This window comes from Camelina sativa, chromosome 6, assembly GCF_000633955.1.
Source record: "Camelina sativa cultivar DH55 chromosome 6, Cs, whole genome shotgun sequence".
Lineage (NCBI taxonomy): Eukaryota > Viridiplantae > Streptophyta > Magnoliopsida > Brassicales > Brassicaceae > Camelina > Camelina sativa.
The window spans coordinates 11,302,128-11,319,781 of record NC_025690.1 but is presented as its reverse complement, the minus strand read 5'-3'; the positions used below and the strand labels follow the sequence as shown (position 1 = coordinate 11,319,781).

At 38.7% G+C, this 17,654-nt stretch overlaps 1 pseudogene; it reads left to right on the top strand.

Annotated features, from left to right (window-relative positions):
- Positions 3,308-17,654, top strand: part of LOC109133317 — a 19,501-nt pseudogene continuing 5,154 nt past the window's right edge.

The following is a 17,654-nucleotide window of genomic DNA, read 5'->3' as shown; positions in this document are numbered from 1 at the left end:
AATTATCGGATTACTAATAAGGCACTTGAGTTATTATCTCTTTATATATATTTTTTGCTTTTTCTCCAAATGTTCCAAAATCCACAAATACTATATATTTTCACAACTTAATAATTTCAAATTAAAAAAACAACACATCGATTAATCGTAGCGACTATCAAACGAAAAAAGAGAACAAATCACTACGACTAATCGTCGGTCATTTGGTCACAGTCACTGACTAGGTAAACGGACGGGGTCTCAATCATTGTTTATTTTTTAAAAAAATCGTACGTTGAATATAGAAGTGATGAAACCCCTCTAATACGGTCAAAAATAAACCCTTATCACTAATATTGGATTCACTATTTCACTCAAGTTTGATGATTACGTGATACAATAAACTCTGAAGTAGTTGTTTGAAATTGCGTAGGATTGAAATATTTAATTACCAAGATAACAATCATAGAGACGGCTGTTGACAGTTTTGAGTATTAAAATGAACTAGAGCTTCGACGTATAGATGAACCTCGTCAGACTCAGTAGTCTCTTATCTTTAGCGTAGACTAATAATTTATTTGAGGAGGTGTGTGTTCAACTTCAATATATTTATATCTATATATATATCGGAAAAATGTCGTTAAAATCTCCAATTTTATGTTTTCGTTAATTTTAATCACAAAGCCTATGATTGAAGGGGAAAAACACTAACTATTTGTTGACTTCTAAATAAATCTCAAACTTTCGTTGAATTAGCCATTTGAGGAACCACGTTAAGTGGTCAAACAGAGCAATTAAACGGGGTTAATTATCCGTTAACGATTTCCGTTTATAACAAAACGACGCAGTTTATTTATCTTGAAAACCCCTAAATTGAGAATCAAATCTCATTTTCCCCAATTGACAAACCATAATCGATTTCAATTATCCCAAATCTGAAACCCTAATCGATTCGTCAATGACTCCAAGAAAGAAGATTGCTACGCGTCGTCCTAAACGGAAGAAACCTGATAATGCTGGCGAATCCTCTGCTCACGAGTCTACTGCTCCTGGTTTAAACGCTCTCGAGTCGACTGTTCCCGAATTGGCTGGCGGGATAAGTACTGAAATTATTCCGTTTAATTATAATCCCTTAGGTCAGCCTGTTCCTTTAGAAGAGCGTGATTCTTGTCTCTTTGAAGAATTTTATGCCGTTAGTGGAGATGATTGTGAGGTTGTTGGCGACGAAGATTGTGATGATATTGGGTACGAAGCTGGTGTCGAAGAAGACTTCAACGGAGAGGAAGATGATAATCAGGGGAATGGAAATGGAAACCAAGTAATTGTAGAGGAAGATGGTAATCGTGTTGGTGTAGAAGAAGAATTCTGCGAGGACTTCGAAGCAGAGTTTGGAGAGGCTGCGAGAGAAGAGAAAGACGAGACTGATAACGATAGTGGAGATGATATCTTCGATGACGAGAAGATTCCAGATCCTTTGTCAGAAAGTGAAGACGGAGATAATGGCCAAGGTGATGAACATGTAGATATTGAAGATCCAGAAGTGTTGCTCGAATTGGGGAAAACTTTTAGCTCACCAGAGGAATTCAAGATAGCTGTTTTGAGGCATTCTCTGAAGACTAGATACGACATTAAGTTGTATAGATCGCAGACTTTGAAGATTGGTGCAAAATGTGCTAATACCGATCCTAAGGTTAAGTGTTTGTGGAGATGTTACTGCTCATACAATAAGAAGAAACACAAGATGCAAATTAAGGTATATGAGAATAAGAATGTATGTGTGAGATCAGGTTTTAGTCATATGTTAAAGCGAGGAACAATAGCTTGGTTATTTGCGGATAGGTTGAGACAGAATCCAAAGATCAGACCGAGAGAGATGGCTGCAGAGATTAAGAGAGAATTCAATATAGAAGTTAGTGAAGAACAATGTTCTAAGGCTAAGTCAAGAGTGAGGCGAGAAACAAGGACTAGGAGGCTGGAGATCATGGTTTGAATGCTCAAGCTAGAATGAATGACATGACATGGTGTAGTTTTTTTTTTGTGTTTGGTCAATGACCTTTCATGTTTGTTGCGGTCTAACATGGATTTGTACTCTTTTGTTGTCAAAACGATTTGTTCTCTTTTGTTGTATGCCTACTTTAATATTTAAGGCTTAAGGTTCCATTCACAAACAAACCACCAACATACGAACAAGAGCATTTGTCATCAACACCAATAAGAGCATTTGTCATTAACGAATAAGAGGAAGATGCATTACACACACTAATAACCAAGAGCAAACGAACCAAAGTTTGTTTGCTTTACATTAACAACCACTAGGTAAGCAATGCCAACTGAGACAACAAAGATAAACAAAACACACTTTCAACAACTTTGTAAACTTGCGGATTTCCATTTTGCTCCACAATGCTTCTTCCTTCAAGTCTTGTAAAGCACCAATCAAATCATTAACCTCCGTTTTTGTTTTCACAATCTCATTGGCCATAATTCCTAGTTTTGGTAATGCATCTTGAACTTCTTCATACACAGCATCCTCCACCCACTTAAACAAGTGACTCTGTTGCAAAAACAAACACCATTACTTACCATTGCATAGATAATCAACATTGAATTTCTTAGTGACTGCTTACATCTCTTTTGTTTGTCCACGAGCTTGGATCCCTTTTTGTTATACACCTGAAGAACGGTCGACCATGATTCTCTTCAGTTCTCGATGTAAAGATCGTTACACCGGCTCCACAAACACACTTCGATGGCACTCCACGGTCGAACGAAGCTACCACCGATGTCTCTGAGCTAGAACTCATCTCGTCAACTCGAAGAAGAGAGATATATCGAATAAGAGAGATAAATTGAAGAATCAGGATAATTGAAATTGGGGGAAATGAGAAATTAGGGTTTGTCAATTGGGGGAAATGAGAAATCGATTCTCAATTTAGGGGTTTTAGAGATATAGAACCGGCGTCGTTTTGTTATAAACGGAAATCGTTAACGGATAATCAACCCTATTTAATTGCTCTATTTGACCACTTAACGCGGTGCCTCAAATGGCTAAGTCAACAAAAGTTTGGGATTTATTTCGAAGTCAACAGATAGTTAGTGTTTTATTTCTCCAAACACAAACTTCGTGATTAAAATCAACGAAAATATAAACTTGGGGATTTTAACGACATTTTTCCCATATATATATATATTAAGAGATTAAATTGTTTATCACTAATCTTGTTCCCATTTAACAAACTAAAGAAGAAACCTCATTTTCTTGACGACTGTGATATCACAAGAGTAGAGAAGAGAGCTTTGATTTATCTGCTTTGGAACTTAATCCGCCATGGAAAAAGTAGAGTTACCAGTTCACATGCATCCTTTGCTTCACTATGATCGGGTTTGTATGGACAAGTGTAAAGGATGTGGTGTTAATGGTTACTTTTATGGTGGCTACGTGTGCAATGAGTTAGGTTGTAATACTCATTTCCACAAGGAGTGCGTCGAGTCAGTACCAGAGATCAAACACCCTTCCCATCCGAAACATCCTCTAAATCTCAACCTCAAATGTGGATGGTTTTGTTGTGGTTTGTGTACAGGTGGATTGAAAGTTGGTTATCGTTCAATATGCGACTTCAACATGCATTTGGTTTGTGCAAGAAGATCTCCATCCTCAACCACTACAAGAAAACATGGAATTACCGACGGTAAGAGCATTTTCAGCGGCGTATATATGCTTTGTCCTTCCGAATAAAATGATTTAATTTAAATCGAAATGAGACATTTATTGAAGGAACGTTCCTTCAAAGGGGACGTTTATTTCTCCGTCCTTCGTTACACGTGGCAGCGTGTGAGTTGTTTGTGTTGTTTGGGTAGGGGATACCAAAAAATCGAAGCATCGACTTCTTTTTTTTTTTTTTATCTCGGACTCTCTCTCTCTCTTGTCTCTATCTCTCTCGACGGCGACTTGTTTTGCCGGCGAAAGCATCCGTTAATTTCGTTAGACGAATCGATCTGCGGTATCATCTAGAAGATTATCCGCCGGTATCAATTGAAAGGAGGTTAGTGTTCTAACGCCATTTGCGATTTTAGGGTTTGCTATATTGTTTCTGGGATTCGATATTGTTTCTCGATTTAGGGTTCTCGATTTAGTCTCTGATTTGTTATTAGAGTTGGATTTAGGGTTACAGGTTTCGATTTTTTATCCTAAATTTAATCTCTCGATTTAGGGTTCTCTGATTAGTTTACGGTTTTCGATTTAGTAATTTTGATGTATTTTCGATTTTTTTTCTCTGATTCGGTACGTCTGGTCTTCGATTGTTTAGTCTCTGGTTCGATTGTTACAGAAGCTTGGCATACTAGACACACTTCTCGCCAAACCAGAACCACTTAGTGAAGCTGATCAACTTATCAACGATAAGATAGTGGCTCAGTATTTCTGAGATTGTTGTTACTTTTTATGATTTTCTTAGTAGCTAAGTTCGAATTTCTGTTTTAGTTTTTTATGTTTTCAATTATGTCTGTTCTTGTATGATAATCTATTATCCTTGCGTTTCTGACTGTGTCAAACTGTTCTTGTATGATTAATCTATTATCCTTGCGTTTCTGACTGTGTCAATCTGTTCTCTGTGTGCATATGTTTCAAATAAATAAGATGGGCCAAGACTACAGCTACTCTCAGCCTGATTCGTCAGATCAATATGATAGATACTCTGACGACACTGTGGACAGTGAGATAGAAGCTTTGATTCGGATGGATGAGGCTGAGAGTAGCTTCATGAATGCTCAGGCGACTCAATACCCTCCTCAACCTGAGGTTGAGTTCGGATTCCCGAAGGTATGCTATTGTGGTGGTCAGCCCCTCTTATCTACAAGTTACAACATACGGTATGCTACAGCCCCTCTTATCTTCATATTGCTATGTTTAACTGATTATTAAGTGATTTGCTAATTATATATGTTAATGCAGGTTCTTCACATGTGGGAATGTTGATGATGGAGAGATGCATATTCACAAGTGGTGGGATGAAGCTGTTATGGAGGAGATGAGAGAGATGGGCATACACTGTGAAGTCCTGTCTCAGAAGGTAGATAACCTTCCAATCTCGACTAATTATGAGACAGCGCAGACAATAGACCGGTTAGAGAAGGAAATGTTTGAGCTACGGAAGACCAGAAATAGGATTAGAAATGGTTTTGTATTGATGGTTTTGGTAATTGCTTTTGTGGTACCATGTTTTAATTGTATATATATATTTTTTTTTCAAGTTTTTGTAACTTTTTAATTTTCTTATGTTTTTGATGTCAATGTTATATGTTTTATTTAAATTAAAACTTTAATATGTTTTTACTTATTAATTTAAATAATTAATTTTTAAAATTCAAAATACTATTATTTTTTCCAGATGATCAACTGTGAGGGACACCAATACTCATACCAAACTTAAGAAACTCACAAAATAAGATTAATATATTTGAAAGACCAAAAATTGTCCTACACCAATGCACATGCTCTAAGTTGCGACTTAAAAAGTAGTCGCTAAATTTAGCGACTGCATTGCGATTGTTTTGCTACTGAATGGCTACTAAAATAAAACAGTCGCCTAGTAGACACTAATTCGAGACTGATGCATAATGTCGCAGTTTAGTTGCCAATTTGCGACTAATTTCGAGACCAATTTGACAGTCGCCAAACATTGCGACTAAACAACTACTCATTAGCGACTGATATATTTAATTTGGGTCTTAAACCAGATTTGGGCCGTAACAAAATGGCGAAAACTCAAACCGATCTCATCCTCATCCCGGAGATACCCTAATCCCTCATTTCTCTTCATCCGCCGAGAAAACCCTAGAACTCAATTGCTCTCAATCGCGAAAACCCTAAATCTTCATCCATGTCCTAGTATCTCTCGATTCTGATGGTTGGAGTAAAGAAAAGAGGCGGAGGAAGAAGAAACCCCTCTAATCGAACCTTTGGAACCTCACGAACGGCGAATCAAAGACCCGCCAATCTTCCCAGCCAATATGCCTTCACGCCGGCGAACCAGCGAGACCCAGACACTGATTCTCAGGGAATTCCTGTCCCAATCCTCCAACCTCCAGCAAGACCTACACCTACTTACAGAGACTATCCACCTCCGACAAATCTGTTCCAGAACACGAGGAGTTTTCCTGGAACATCCCCTTCCAGCGAAGCTCTAATCATGCGTCCTTTTCCTCAACCTCTCGCCTCCGCGACGAATCCACCAGAATTTTTGAGTCCACTTCGAGAGTCTCCTCAACCGTCAGTCACGAATCGTCATCGACAGTCTCCTCAAGTCTCGAATCTACCTCGACAGTCTCCTCAAGTCTCAAATCATGGACGAACCTCTTCTCAACCTGGTCAACCTCGAGCAGATTCTGCATCGCATCACATTTCTCAAGCGCAAAACTCACATGAGGAAGAAGAAGCTGATTCTAAGGATGACGGTTTAAGGCAATCAAATCTCCCAGCTGATGTACTCGCTTCTTTACATGACATGCTAATGAAACCAGGCCGTGAGTTGTATACCACTGTCCTCTCTCCCTCATTAGAGCGTGGAATCACTTGGTAAGATAATAATTTTTAGTTGATTAGATTGATTAGAATTTTACTTGGATTGATTAGAATTTTTAGGTTTGTTTGTGTTTGGAACACTTGCGTTTATGTTTGATTAGAATTTTAAGAATTTTGTATTTTCGATTTGTTTATGTTTGAAGGTTTGTTTGTGTTTGATTAGAATTTTACTTTTGATTTGTTTGTGTTTGAAGGTTTGGTAAAGACAAGTCATCACTTACCCGAAAGATTACAAAAGTGTTTACAAACAAGTGTGATGGTCCATATTACAGTTGGGTTGTGTTCCTACTGCAGGAGAAAAATACTTCTTGGAATTCGCGGTAAACTTGTACTCTTGGATGTTTGGATGTTTTCTAGAACTTATGTTAGATGTAAAATTAAACTTATGTCTTTGTTTAATTTCATTTTTGTTATGTTTTAGTTATAGTTTTCATAATCAGTTTTGGTATTACAAAATCAAATAATTCATTTTTACCAGATTTTTTTTAAAAACATGATAATTAAACAGTCGTAAAACAGTCACCAAAACGTATACAAAACAGTAACCAAAACAGTCGCAAATGAGTAACCAGATCAGTCGCTAAAGCGTTGCAATTCAGTCGCAAATTTAGCGACTGTTTGGCGAGGGAAGAATGACCATAATTATCAGTCGCCAATGAGTAGCTCCGTGTCGACTGTTTAGCGACTGATTATTTTAGCGACGCACTGTTTAGCGACTACGTATGTCAGTCGCCAGTTAGTCGTTACTAAGTAGTTTGCGACTGTATAGTGACTGTTTTTGTAGTCGGCAATTCCATGTTTTCTTGTAGTGAACTTCATCCTCATCCTCATCCTCATCCTCATCTTCACTGCTACCTACTACTATTGACAATTCCAAAGTACATCAACATACACTTCTACTCTCCAAGAACGTCAAGACATTCTTGTTAGAGGGAGAACGCAATTGCAAAGTATGCAACACGAATATCAACATCAATGAACAACAACTTTATGAATGCCACTTGTGCAATATACTCTTCCATTGGGAATGTGTCGGGCTCATTCCAGACTTGTACCACACTTCTCATCCCAAACATCCCCTCAAGTTGTTCAAATACGGAGCACCAGGGTATGCTGATGAGGATTGCCTTCTTTGTGGGAAGAAGTTTGAAAAGAGATCTTACAACTGTGATCAAGTTTACCACTGTGATGTTTGTAATGTCACCATATGCATGGCAAACCCACCGCCAGTTTCCATTGTGAGCCCAACAACACATGAGCATAACCTCCACCTTGTTCCAAGACTTGTAAATTTTACTTGCAATGCTTGTGGGACGGCAGGTGATCAAAGCCCTTATTTTTGTCTTCAATGCAATTTCGTGATTCATCGGGCTTGTATTGATTTACCCTGGGTGATAAATATCAATCGTCATAATCATCACATCTCTTACACTCGTCATCTTGGACACGGGAATTGGACATGTGGATTTTGTCGTAAAAGAGTAGATGGGTTTTATTGAGCTTATTATTGCTCAAAGTGTCCTAGCTATGCTGTTCATGCAAGATGTGCAACGAAAAATGATGTGTGGGACAAAGTAGAATTAGAAGAAACACCAGAAGAAGAGGAACTCGCGTCATTCGAAGTGGTAGATGAGAATCATATAAAGCATTTCAGCCATCGCCATATTTTAAGACTCAACAAGTATGGTAAGAGTATCCACGAAAGCAAACTTTGTGATGATTGTGTCTCCCAAATCAATGACTATTCGTTTTATGGTTGTGAGCGATGCGACTTTATTCTACATGAAACATGTGTTAGTCTTCCCAGACAGATAAGGCATGTCTCCAACAACATACCGTTCATTCTACAAACATATACATATAGAAAACGTTGTTCTGCTTGTTTCTAGCATTTCATCGGTTTCAAGTACGAACTTAAGTCTGGTTATGCTACTATAGATGTACATTGCAGTTCAATATTTGAACCATTTCTTCATGAAAGCCATCCACATCCTTTATACTACAAATTCATTAGTTTTATGGGGGATACGAAATGCTCTGCATGTGACGGAAATACCACCATGAGTATGTTGTGTTATGATGAGTGTGAGTTTCGGTTGGACTTCCGGTGTGCTACTTTGCCTAGAAAGGTAATGAGTCAAAGGTACGACGATCATCCTCTCTACTTGCCTTACGGTGAAAATAAGGAAAATGGTCAATTTTGGTGTGAGGTACGTGAAACAAAATTAGATCCAAAAGAATGGTTCTTGATAACATCGTTATTTTACCCATTTTAGCTATAGTTTTAGTATACATTTAGGAAGAGTTTAGTATGATTTCAATGCTTTAATCTCTATTATCGAGTATTTTAGGTTTCAAGAAGGTTTTACAGGTTTTATAGCAAAAAGGACCAAAAGGCAAGGAAAATACGTTTTAGGAAAGATTTAGAGTTTTGCAGTACGGGCAACGTTTGAAGAACTTCCAGAACTCACATTTTGACGTACTTGGTGTGTATCGAAATCTGGAAGATTCATCTTTCTCCTCGAAGTGGAATCAAGTCAATTTATTCACTCATCTGGAAGTTATTCCCGATTTTCCGAGACGTATCTTAAACCGACATAAGGAGAACCATCAAGCCAATGGGCTTTTTATTGAAGGCCTGACCAGCTACCACCCCCGCGGCCCAGTCAAAGTCTTCACCACGTTCTAGAAGCTTCCTACGCCGCCCCTTGCCATGCACTTAACAAGAGAAGACGTTTCTACCCTTACAAAACCTTAAACCTAGACAAAACCCTATAAATACTCTTCTAAGCCTTAGGGTTTAGAGTGTGCCTTCACCTGCCTCCAAAGTGATCATGACCAGAAGAACAGCCACGAACAGCAGCCCTCTCTCGTCCATCTCTTGAAGCTTTGAAGTTCACCAAACTCTTTTCTATTCTATTTACTTTGTTCTAGTTTTCTAAAGGAAGAAGATCTTACAACTTTGTTTGACAACCATTGAAGTAATATCTAAATCTCTTTTCTCTACTTATTCTTTTATGTTTATGAATTGTTTAAACCTTGCTTTGATGACTCCCTTAAACATGCTAGAGTAGTTTTCTAGGTGGGTTTAAAGGGATAATCAAAGGGGGAAGATGATCTTAGTTTAGGTGGCAATTTTTAGGGTTTGTTAGATTTAAATTCTGTTTATTCTATGCTTAAATTCTAAGTCTTTGCTTAATTCTTTAAGTTAGCCTCATGAACTAACTATGATCTAAAGTGCGTGTGCTTTGCCAAAAGCTTGCATGTGTGCTTGAACTAGCTTAGATGTGTGGGGATACATAGGAAGCACATACCCCTTACCTATGAAATTCCATGGATTAGAATCGAACTAGTTTTAAATGCTTTGATCTATGCGTCATTGCCTGCGACAGTTGAGTAACGGAGTGTAGTGATCTTAGACGGTTAGCTTGAGAACTTTAAGTTAACGGTTCATTAGTGTTTCGTAGTCCGAGTTTTAGATAAACAAACTAACCCTAAATTTTCCTAGATAGATAGATCATTGAACCCCTGCGATTCCCCTTGATGCCCAACACTTGTTTTATTATTTTGACTTGCTTTTATTTATGTTTATTTGCTTGCTACAACCGTGACAACCAAAACCCCCTTTTTATTGAGTCCTAGCCTTACATCTCTTCCGACGGATCCTCTGACCAACAACTCTCTCTCTGTGGGATCGATCCTTAAATACTACTACCGATTAGTTGTGCACTTGCAGCCATTGTGTGGTATTTTTAAGATAAAAGATTGAACTGAAAAACCACGCACATCAAGCTTTTTGGCGCCGTTGCCGGGGAGAGATGGTTCTTTACAAGAGTCTAGGAACTAGAGTAACGTCTAGGACACCTTTGCTGTTTAATTTTTCTTTTTGTTTTTCATTGTTTCAGGAGACCTTGAGGATAAACCTCGACGCTCTCCCAAGAGTTTTTGAGGAACTCACAATCGCACAGCTCATGTCACACTACCGAGCCACGGACGGAGACCCATCCGGTCCGCAAGCCCATTCGCTGCAAGGTTCACGCATTGGTCACTCTCGACCAACCATTGTACCATCACTTAGGCGACCTTGTCGCAGTTCTTTCACTCGACCATCTGGAGGCTGAGCACCACTTGGACCAGCTTACTGCCCAGATGACCACTCTTACACGTCGTACCACACGGATGTGCCATGCTTTGCAACGGACCAGTACCTTGATCCGCAAGAAGTCATGCAAGTCGATGTCAATGAAAACTTTTTCAATGACAATCGAAAACCAATCACTTCAAGGAGTTCTCACATTGAAGACAAGCTCATGAAGATGATGGAAGAACTTATATCAAGTCAAGAGGAGGCTGATAAAGTTTTCAATGCTAAATTGGATAAGATGAGTATTGAGTTTGGAGCTAAACTCGAAATTATAACCAAGGATGTCACACGCCTGGAGGAATCAATCAATGCCATCAACAACCAAGTTATAAATCATTTTGAGGATTTACAAGATCATGGAACAAAGCTTATCAATATGGGCTACACCATTGACACCATCGAGAGCCGCTTAGAATGGAAGGTTAAGGCCTTACAAGCCTTATTCAAAAACCCGGACGAACGCAACAACTGGAGCTATGATCAAGTATTTCAACCTGCTGATGCTGAAGAAGGATATGGAGCCTCACTTGAGTACCCAACCGATCCTAACAAGTCCAAGGAGTGGACTAGAGAAAAAGATTACCCAACCGATGACGAAGAAGCTTATTTCAAGGAGAGAGCTATAGAATATGAAGATTTGCCAAGAGAGAATGATGAGTCCTATGATCTATCATCTACTAAAGAAGATGGAGAAGAAGAAATCAAAGACTTCTACTGTTGCATGACATATCAGATCCCGAATGAAGAAGTTCCCGAAACCACAATTTTCGACAATATCAACACCAAGAGGAAGTTTTCTACCGAGGTAACCCTAGAACCCGACCATCTCCAGCACCATTTGAAGTTTATGAAGATTGGGAACCTGTCCCAAGTCACCGTCCATCACGTTTTCAAAGACCTTACCCAAGGACAGCCGAAACCAATTTAAACCATTCTTACCGAGACCCTTTCCGACTTCCACACCAAGTCTTTGAAGATAATTTTCGTAAGTCTACACAATAAAGAGCTGAAGAAGAGAAGATGTTGGACCTAATAAGTCAATTAGCTGATCTGCAAGATGAGACTATGAAGATGCTGCATGAGAAGCTTGACAAGATCGATTTTGATCTTTCAAGGAACACTACAACAAATATGGGTATTGATAGCAGATTATAATAGCACAATTTCTGTAACTGCTATTAAAAGCGAAATGAGAGTTTGTCAAATAGACTTATAGCATTGCACTAATACTATGCCTAAAAATCAATAAGCGCCAACACTTAGAAAATAAAATTACATTTTGGCGGTCTATGAACAAAACCAATACATTTCATAGAGTAAGGAAAAAAAGACAAAACAAAGAAGGCAAAAAAAAGACAAAACCTTCGAGTTCTCCATCGACTCGTTTGCTCGTCATCTCCGCGGACTCCTTTGCTCGCCGTCTCCGGAAATTCCATTGCTCGTCATCTCCGTCGAGTTCATCTTCTCCATCTCTCGCCATCTACGTCGATTTTATCTTCTCCATCTCTCGCCATCTACATCGATTTTAACTTCTCCATCTCTCGCCATCTACGTCGATTTTATCTTCTCCATCTCCGTCGATTTCATCCTCTAGATCTCTCGCCATCTCCGCCGACTCTATTGCTCGCCATCTCGATTCGATCTGTCTCACTCTCTTAATTCGCATCAGCTCTCCTCAGATCTGACTTTCAGGTGAGTTGAAAGTGAGTCCATAGTAGCAATACACAACAGTGTGTTTCGTTGGTTGCTGTAATTACAGTAGTGTGTCTTGTTAATAGGTGTGGGTTCTCAGATATCGGGGGAAGAATACAATCACTATAGAGGTTAGACACATCTATCGATTTCTTGGCCTTTTGTATCCTTTTGTAGTTGCAGTGTCTCTGTGATTGATTGTCGTAAATATGTTTAACTTGTGGTTATTGTTGCTTGTATCCTATACCGTTTGAACTGTGTCAAGGGAAAGTAGGATTTTTAAGAAAAATGTTGGACAAGGCATGGGTGCACTTATGCAGGTAAGTATAATTGTTAAAAGTGTTTTGTTTATGCATTTGGACTATTGTTGTGATACTTATTGCTTTTTCTTATACTTTTCTCTTACATGAACTCAAGGGTTGATTCTGCATATGAGAGTGGTGATCAATGTTTTGTTGAAGCTGTTAGTGCCAAATTAGCAGTTAATGGAAAGATAATTTGTCCTTGTGCCGGATGCCGCAATTTAGAGCGCCATACATGCAATGAGGTTGTGTCTCATTTAGTTATACATGGAATGGATGAGGCTTACAAGAGACGTACTGATTGGTTTCACCATGGAGATTCTGTTTGTTTGGTAGAAGGTCAAGATAAAGTGTGGAATGCTGAGATTCTGGGTTTATACGAAGCTGCTAAATGGTCTGATGAAGATTTAGCTTGTAAGGGTTCAGAATTATGTGAGGCTGCTAAGGGTGAGGATAGGCAAGAAGATGAGTTTTTAGCAAAACTTGTAGAAGCTGAAATGCCATTGTATCCAACGTGTGTGAATCATAGCAAGCTATCAGCTATAGTTACACTGTTTTGGATTAAAACTCAGAATGGCTGGTCAGACAAGAGCTTCGATGATTTACTGGAAACTTTACCAAAAATGTTACCTGAAGACAATGTACTGGACACATCAACCTATGACGTCAAGAAGTTTCTGAAATCTTTTGATATCATGCTTGTGTGAACGACTGCTGCTTATTCAGAAAGAAGCTGAAGAAGTTTGATACTTGTCCAAAATGCAAGTCTTCAAGATGGAAGACCAATATGCACACTGGGGAAATCAAAAAGGGTGTTCCACAGAAGGTTTTGAGGTACTTTCCAATTCTCCCTCGTCTGAAAAGGATGTTCAGATCGGAGAAAGTGGCTGCGGATTTGAGATGGCATTTCAATAACAAGAGCACTGACGGGAAATTGCGCCATCTAGTAGACTCAGTGACATGGAATTCAATGAATGACAAGTATCCTTCTTTCGCAGCTGAGAAGAGGAACTTGCGACTTGGGCTCTCTACTGATGGGTTTAACCCCTTCAACATGAAGAACAGCCAATACAGTAGTTGGCCTGTGTTGCTCGTTAACTATAACATGGCTCCTGACTTATGTATGAAGGAGGAAACATCATGCTTAGTTTGTTGATTCCTGGACCGCACCAACCTGGTAATTGTATAGATGTTTACTTAGAACCTCTTATAGAAGATTTAAATCATTTGTGGTCTAAAGGTGAGATAACTTGCGATGCATTTAGTAAAACAACTTTTACGTTGAGGGCGATGCTCATTGGACCATTAGTGATTTCCCAACATATGGAAATCTTGCTGGTTGCAAAGTAAAAGGTGAAATGGGTTGTCCTATATGTGGAAAGCACACATATAGTTTGTGGTTGAGTCATAGTAGGAAGTTTGTATATATGTGCCACCGAAAAAGTTTGTCTCCGTCACATAGATTTCGAGGAAAGAAGAGTTGGTTTGATGGTAAAGCAGAGTATGGAACAAAGGGAAGGATACTCTCGGGTAGAAATATTTCCATATTATTGAGAAACTACAAGAATGATTTTGGTAATAGAAAAGAGATTGGGAAAAAGAGATCTAGAGCTGCTTGTGACATACCATCTGATAACGAAGATGAATACAGTGAATCTGATGATGAAGAAGAAAACTTAGTAGAAAAAGATGAAGAGGAGTTATCTAGATGGAAGAAAAGATCAATATTCTTCACATTGCCTTATTGGGAGGTATGTAAAATACTTATAGAGTTTCCATTGTCATCACTTATAGAGTTTCCATTGTCATCACTTGTATATGACTTTCAACTGATTACTCTATTTTATGCTTTGTCTTGACAAGGAGCTCCCAGTAAGACATAACATAGACGTGATGCATGTGGAAAGAAATGTGTCTGCAAGCTTGATTGCCACATTGTTACATTGTGGCGATTCAAAGGATGGATTTAAAGCTAGGAAGGACCTCGAAACTCTTTGGCGGCCAACAAAAGAACTCTCAAATCTTCATGACTCTTTGAAGTCATTTGTAGCATGGCCAATCAACAGAGTTATAATCGAAGATTTAGGTACAGAGGCACCAGGTACAACATCTCCTCGCACGCAGTCACAAGTACCCACACCAGCAGCTCCTGTGAAGAGTTCATAACCACTTTCACAATCTCCTTCAAGTTCATCTCAGAAGGTAAATTTCAATGTTTTGTTACTTATAAAATATGTTATGATCGTTAGCACTGATGCCTTTGGTAAGCTCTGCATATTATTTATACGATGCAACATACTTCTCCGAAACGGATTGTAAAGGAGGATCAGAAGTGCAAACTGCTGGACATTACTGGTCAGAATATGGTTGTTGCAGAAGGACGCTGGTCTTCAAACAACCCAGATCAGTTAGTGCATTTTGTTCCCTTGGGTCATTATGCAGTTCGTGTGTGGATTGATGTAGTCAAGGTGCCTGATGCAAAGGTTTGGAGGCCAAATTCTGCTATTGAGTGTATGGAGGATGCTATTGGTAGCACTATAGCATGGCCTGAAGAAAATGTTGTCATCATTTGATGTCGAGTAAGAACCGTATGATTTTCTACTTTCTTTGTTGTGACAAATGAGACTTGTGTTCTTTGTTTGGGATTTCTGGAATTGGATAGTTTGCTCTTTGTGTATCATAACAATGTTTGATATTTTCTATTCTGGAATACAATTTCAGCTTTATCACAGGTTTCTATACTTTCAAATTGTAATTTCATTTGAATATGTTGTATAGGGAACGATTAATAGTAACAAGAAGACAAACCTAATTGATAGTTATAGCAGGCAGATGAAGTCATTGTACACTCACTTAGTAGCACATAATAAAAGCTACAACTCAGATACAAATAGCTCAACACCGATGCTAAGATAAAAAATCAAATGGTATTAACATAGAGCTACTAAAAATTAAATCATAGCAAGAAAAGATAGCTACGATTATCGTACATATAGCAAGCAAAAAGTATTATTATATATTTAAATATAGCACGATATATGTGTTATTAAACATTATAATATAGCTATTAATATATGCTATTAAATGATACCCTACGATAGCACCAGCCCAGAAACGATATCGTATATAGCCCCTCTATTATAGCGTCTATTTTAATAGCATTCATGAAAATGCTGTAATAACCATATCATAGCATTAATCGTATGCTATCAATACCCATATTTGTTGTAGTGGAAGATGGATGACATTGCTGTTAGAGTTAGAAGCATAGAGGATCAAAGATCTAAAGATGCTGCAACCATGGAGAGAAGACTCCATTGCCTTGAGGAAGAACAAGAGAGACATCTCAAGAGTGCCCAAGACAATGCTATCAACGTTAGAGACTTGGCCAATGAAGTTTCAGATTTAACAAAGGACCATGAGTCGAAGTGTGGAGCTTTAATCAACAAGGATATAGACACAAAGAAGCAAGTGGAGAAGCTCACAAACCGAGTTTATGAAGCTTAGAGGAAGATGCTTGGTCTGGATTTCGAACAAAAACATTTTGGAGAACTCATATCCGATGAGTTTACATTCGCAAAGGAGAGCCATAAGGAGTTTGGAGCTGAACAAAAGGAGATGAACCAAGATCTTGCTGATAAGATTGAGGATCTAACCTCACGTGTTGCTGGACACAAGAAGGAAAGAGCTCGATCCGATGAGGAAGAAGAGGAGGAAAAGGAAACCCTATTCGAAAAAGGAAAACAGTTTAGTTTCCTTTTTGAAAAAGGAAAACTTTCTTGTACTTCAACACAAGAGAATTTCGTGGAGAACAAGCAACAAGGTTCAATGGAGGTCGAAACCTGCAACCTCAACTCACACGAAATCTCACATCAAGGAGAAGAATCAACACCCAAAGTCGTTTGTAACACCATTACAACCTTCAAAGGACTCCAACCTTTGCAAGAACTTGAAGAAGGGGAGATTTATGAAGAAGAAGATGAGCCATTCAAGGGAACACAATTCCAATATGAACCACGTTGTCTCACCCTCTTGAACAACCGTTGGTACCCACGCATGATAAGCCTAAGAGATCTAGGCGATTTCAATCGAGCTGTAGGAAGACTTCCCCAAGGTACCACTTTTGAAAAAGCTTGTTCTATTTATCATATTGACCGGTTCTTTATTGAGAGTTGTGAGTCAAGGAAAGAGATGAAGGAGCTATATGATCAAGCCTTACACTACCCACGGTCGTTCAACACACTGCACAAAGTGGAGAGCCCTGGCCGATTCCTTATTACTTGTTCTATCAATGGTGTTAAATTCGAAGATGCATTATGAGATTCCGGTTCATGTACTAACATCATGTCAACCGATGCTGCTAAGAAGATAGGCTTGAGAAACTTACAACCATCGGACATACGCATAGGACTCGCCAACTCCTCATTCAGAATACCTGAAGGAATGGTCCGAGACATTCATGTAAGAGTTGGAATCTGCAATGTTCCAACCGACTTTCAAGTTATCAATGCTGAGAAAGGGAGGTTTACACCACTTATCCTTGGAGGAACATTCTTAGCCACAGCCGGAGCCGTCATGTACTGGCCTAACCGAAGAATGACTCTCACCAACATCAATGGAGACATTTTCTATGAAGCTAAATCATTCAACCCGCCTACTCGGAGGTGCAGTGAAGAAAATTATACTAAGGAGTTGCCTGATAACTTTGATGGAGGAAGATCGAAGAGATTTTGTCTAAGGACAACCCACTCTCCTAACCCTGCTTGAGAAAGCAACAAACGTCGAGCCAACGACGTTAAACAAGCGCGGTTCTTGGGAGGCAACCCATGTCTAGTAAGTTTTTATTTTTAGGATCTATTTTTTTTTACTATTGATATTTTTGCATTTTAGTTTCAGGTTTTTATAACAAAAAAAAAAAAAAAAAAAAAAAAAAAAAAAAAAAAAAAAAAACAATTTG